Source organism: Haliotis rufescens, unplaced genomic scaffold (assembly GCF_023055435.1).
Source record: "Haliotis rufescens isolate VD_foot unplaced genomic scaffold, xgHalRufe1.0.p SCAF_15, whole genome shotgun sequence".
Taxonomy (NCBI): domain Eukaryota; kingdom Metazoa; phylum Mollusca; class Gastropoda; order Lepetellida; family Haliotidae; genus Haliotis; species Haliotis rufescens.
The window spans coordinates 1,154,599-1,160,598 of record NW_025963835.1 but is presented as its reverse complement, the minus strand read 5'-3'; positions in this window follow the sequence as shown (position 1 = coordinate 1,160,598).

Sequence of the window (6,000 nt, the reverse complement as noted above, 5' to 3'; positions counted from 1 at the left end):
CTTATTTTCAGTATGTAACAAAGTGCTCCTCACGAACAAACACATGAAATAGATTTTATAAAGCCCATGCGTTACTTATGTCCTTTCTTGAGACATGTATTTGGGATAAGACCATAAAGGTTCAAGACATTCATGTCAGTGTGTTCTGATAAAGGAAACATTAAAAATAGTATACACGACTTAAAGACCCATATGCAAGCAAATGACTCCAGTTCAAAACGTGATCTATTATCTGAATCATTAGTCGCAACTCACTCCCCTGCCAAACTGGCATTATCATGACACTAACATATGTACATGACATCACAGTCAAGAAGATCATACTACATACGTAGTATTCTACATCATACATTCTACAATGTGTGAGACATAACAAACTGTCTGTTCACAAAGGGGCATAACTCGTGCAGCCTTTCTTGCATAGCACCAATAATCGGGTAGCACCAATAATAGGGTCAAAATATATCCTTATATTTATTCATCATTTAAACATTAAGCACATCACAAACTGAAAACATGTTACATGCATATAGAATACTAAACGAGTTCCCGTGTAATACCAATTTTATGAAACGAGTGAATAGTTGTGGTATTTGACGAGCGACTATTGTTGTGATATCTAACGTTGCCATAAACACCAAATGGTGTTTCTGTGGGCGTTAAATTGTCTTGCAACATCACGTTGACTCGATCCTGCTTCAAGCATACCAATGGCTCGCAAACGCTCATTTTCGGACAGGCGTGGATTTCGTAATGTTGAATAATTTTGTAATTCTTTTTTTTCTGAGTTGTTGTTGTCAGAACGATGTTAAACAATGCATATGGAATTCCGTTAACGCACATGTTTTCATACAAATTCTTGGGTAGTGAAATGCATGGGGCTTGCATAATTGTCAACTTTTGCATGGAATGCATGCTTTTCTGTAGCAGTTGCGTTTTTGTGACTTGATTCCATACATGTACTACAATATTGAAAACCAAACTGTACTTGTTTGAAAAATACACTAAAATATTGGTGTCACAGAAACTTTTGTTGTTGAGTATATCTTGCATTGTCCTGTTAAGTCTTTCTACTATTCCATCAGACTGTGAGTGATACGGAGTGGTTCTTGTTTCCATTATGTCTAAAAAGGTTCGCACATACTTGTGAATAATTTCGATTCAAAGTCTCTTACTTCTTCAGCATGGACTGATCTTGGCACACAATATCGACAAACAAATTCATTTACAAAAGTATGTGCTATGGTCTCTGCTCGGGAACTGCATATGCATCCATGAGCCGAGTGAATTAATACACGGCCAGTACAAGAATGAACTTATTTCCTCACGCTGTTGTAGTTAATGGTCCCAATTATATCCATGGCCACAATATCAAAATGAAGCTTTTGCAGTCCGTTTACCCATGGTGTTTTCTGTTTCTTCAATGGATTTTTGCGTGTTTAGCAAACAATACTCTTCCTGAAACATTCTTCCACCTCACTGTTCATCCCTGGCCAGTAATACCTTTGCTTGATCTTTTCCAGCGTCTCTGCGGAATCGGAAAAGCCTCCTTCTCCGAAATATCATCATTTTTGTCGAAAATCTAAAAAAATCTGATGGATTTATTTTTCTTGGCAACCAGAATATTGGCAATGCCCATGGACTGTATGAAGCACTGATGATCCCTTGTTCCAACATTTCCAATTTCTTTCAAGCAGGCACACAATCTCTGAGTATCTTGTCTGTTTTTACAGCACATGTCAAATTAGAGTGATCTCCATTCAACATGTTCAATATATTGAGTTCAGATACCACTGAAAAGTCATCATCATTTTCTAATGTTCCTACAGTAGAATTCTTGACATTGAGTGGCGGTCTTAAGGTATTTACCAAACGCACTGGCATTTCATTACCGTTTGACGAAACTTAACTATGTGCAACAAGAATATCATTTTGGAAAATTCAAGTTTTGTTAAAAAATGCCTCTGACCTTGAGAGCTAGTGATCCACGTAAAGTAGATTTCAGTTTCCCTGCAATAATTAGCTCAGCTAAAGACACCCTCAACACAGTCCTCTTTGTAGATTTTGTCTTCATGCCTTTCATCTTCTAGTCCTCAATCCCAAATTGTCTATATCAATGCCGATTTGTAATTGACAGTAGATCTGCAACAATCTTGAGCTAAGTTCTGAATCAATTCACCGTTTTGATCTGGTGATATTTTCTTCCAAATGTCTTAAAGCAACAACATAAATGCTGATCCATTATCTATTATCCCCTTCATATCTGTCCCATTTGTAGAAGAACAATCACGTGGACCAGCTTCACCATAAGATTCATTGCGGTCCTTAACCACGTAAACTATCGGGCCCGTTCCACCCACACATTCAGCTGAGGTATGACCCTTTACCTAGCCTCATCACCTTCTAGTTTAAATTTTACACATTTGATCCATCAAAACATATGTATTGCTTATGTCCATATCTCCAACACTTAAGGCGTTGTGGCAATTTTCTCTCTGGGCACAACCACCTCCTATTTCAATCAAACATTCAATAGTTGATTTAGCTCTTTTCACTGCATTGATCCAGCTTGCTTGATAATCTTCCATTCTATCTGCACACATTCTCACACTTAGTTGAATCATATTTGTAAGCTCAGCAATATCAGAATTCACACCACTTATTGGTTGCTCCTGTTGATATAAACCCTTCACATCTTTCTCGATTGCTTCCCATTCTAAATCTATTTGGGGGGCACGGGTGGCCAAGTTGTCTAAGGAGCCGCGATTCGCTGTGCAGAGTTGCATCCCTTGGGCAAGCCAGAAACCTATGATTGTGGGTTCGCTCCGATTATGTTTCTAGGTTTCTCAGCACCATATCCGTGCTCGTGGGTTTCACCGAAGTGTAAACGTCAGAGACCTGCATCACTTCGAGCTTTCTCAAACATTAAGCTGACAAGCCGCGATATAACTGGAATACTGCCAAAAGCGGCGTTAAACCTAACTCACTCACTCACTAAAGCGATGTGACAAGCATCAACAAATGTCTCAGGTATTGAATGGCGAATCTTTAATTCCATCTCTCTATTGTATGGACTCCGAAAAAAACTGGTAAATAGTAAGTTCATCTCCGAGCGAAACTTGTCAATGCATGTACAAATACCTGAAGTGATTCACCATCAAATTGTTTCCTTATGAAGAATTCAGCTTCCAAACTTTCTTGTCTATCGTGCTCAGACAAACATTTCTTTAAACACTGTTTCAAAGCATTCCAGGGGGCACGGGTGGCTCAGTCGTCTAAGGCGCCGCGATTCGCTGTGCAGAGTTGCGACCCTTGGGCACGCCAGAAACCTATGACTGTGGGTTCGAATCCCGGTTCGCCCCGATTATGTTTCTAGGTTTGTCAGCAGCATACCCGTGCTCGTGGGTTTCACCGAAGTGGTAAACGTCTGAGACCTGCATCACTTCGGGCTTTCCTCCCACATCAAGCTGACACGCCGTGATATGACTGGAACACTGTTAAAAGCGGCGTTAAACCCAACTAACTCACTCACTCACTCACTCAAAGCATTCCAGTCACTCTTCTCTGTATCATCCAAATCATTGAAATAACGTAGATCCCACTGCTGCCACCAAATGTTACAACTCGTCTTAAATCATTACAAGTGTAGCTCAAAACGCCAAATATTTACTAAATCCTCAGTCACAACTTATTCGCATCGCCAAGACAACATCAAAATACATGTACGTGACATCAAGAAGAATATATATACATATAGTAACGAAGGATCAATGATAATAGGTTCTACTGTGTGACATGTAACAAATGCTGTTTACAAAGGGGCATAACTCTTGTAGTCCTTTTTGCATGCCACAAATAACATAGTAACCTCATAAAAATAGATGTGTAAATAAATGGGATTGATTTTCCTGATGGGAGGAAAATAACAGATAATTAGATCTGCATTGTTGGGGACAATCTGAGATCCCACGTGGTAGGAGATTGCTCAGTGAATGTTTTTTCGAGCTCGCATTATTGCAAAGAATGTTTGGCCTCTCTAACCGACAGATAACAGACTCCTCTTAGAGGCTTACAAAGGAACCCAGAAATACAATATACACATGTCTGTCAGTTCAATCAATAAATCTTTACTCAATAACGCATAAAACCCTTTCCATACCCAATAGAAAGCAGAGTCGAATGAACGATTCCGACCATATCATGAGCATGTGTTTATGAATTACTATCAAATAGCAATGTTACCAGGTGCGAAAAGGTGAGCGTATCCTGACCCTCTGGTGGCACCCATCACGAACACATGCAAAGGTAAGTCAATTGTTCACAGGAAAAAACACGTGAACGTATCGTAAAAGTCAAAATAGGAAATTCATCAAGCACATCATTCATCAAGCACTTAAGAGGCCACGGGCCTAAAGTGCATATGACAGAGGTGTTGCAAACAATTTTAACTATTATTTTCAAATTTTGTTCTGTATAACAGTGCGTGGAATATATACATGACTAAGTTTTGCATAATTAATTTATCTAGATTGTTTAACAACTGTTGGAATATCACAATATTTTGATCATTATAATAGTATGCAGGAATATTAATTATTTTCTCACAGTGGAGTACAATGGACATACAAGTAAAAAGTGATGTTCATCCCCTATATCTTGACTATTACACATTTTACATAATCGTTCCGACTTTTGAGTTTTTGTATATCTCCCATTCTCGATGCATAGATCATGGGGTGAACATCGAAATCTTGCCAATGAATTACGGTATTACTTTATATTGACATAAAACAGATACTGGTCAGAGAATGAGAGCTTTCAACATTTTATAATATCAAAATTTGTACGAAAATGTCAACGAAAATGACCACGATTGCGGATAAATATCTTTTAGCCTCCGCAGAAAAGAACTGATAAATACTTTTTCAGATTGTACAGATTGTTCATACCAAACATATTGAGAATATCCTCTGTAATATCTTTCCTGAAATCATCATTGGTACAGTCATCTTGTCCGGCACAGTTGATGTTTGCTCACCAGCAAACATATCTCTTAAATTACAATAAAGTCAGCAATCTTAATATTATTTTGTACATAATGCTTACAATTCAAACTTTTAATCACAGACCAGGAATTCTTTGAGCTCTTAATGTTACAATGCTTTGCAGACCATTGTGATGTCATTGGTTACCATGACGTCACAATCAAATGACATCACTAATGGCTCTGCTACTGAAGCTGTTAGCAGTACTTTTTACACTTAAGATACTACTTATTACTTTCTACAAACTGAAAATGTTGAAAGAATGATGGATGATAAACAAAATCTCCCCCTCGTGTCTTTTGATATCAAATATATCAACACTCGTTGATAAGTGGTAAAAAATCCTCGGCAAGCGTCGGAGTTTTTCCACTTTTATCAACTCGTGTTGATATATTTGATATCAAAAGACACTGGGGTGGGATTCTCTATATTTTGCTTTTTGTATTCAAAATATTCATTCTTTTTTTGCCTGCAGACATCACTATATTTATTTCTTATGTAGTTGTAATCCTTCAATGAGTGACTATCGTTATATTTTCTAAAACTATTCAATGCTCTACAATTTTATGCTCTAACTGTTCACATTCAGTGTCAAACCATTCATTATTACATTTACTTCTTCCAGCTGGCTTCTTCGTGTCATTTGCTGCAACACATTATGCATATACTCTATATTTCTATCAATGTCATTAAAAATCATATCAACAGATTGATTAAGTAATTCTTGTATATGATCGGACAGCATATTTTCTCTAAATAATTCTAACATTTTAGAGTCCCATTTAAATCTAAATGCATTTTGGTTGAAACCATTGTTGGAGCGGGAGATGCGGTAACTCTTCTCGTGATTGGATAGAAAAGTAATTGGCAAGCTCAAACCTTGCTGCAGATGAAATCATATAATCTATTACGCTTGCCCCATTTGGCCCAGTGAATGTATAATCCCAGATTTCAA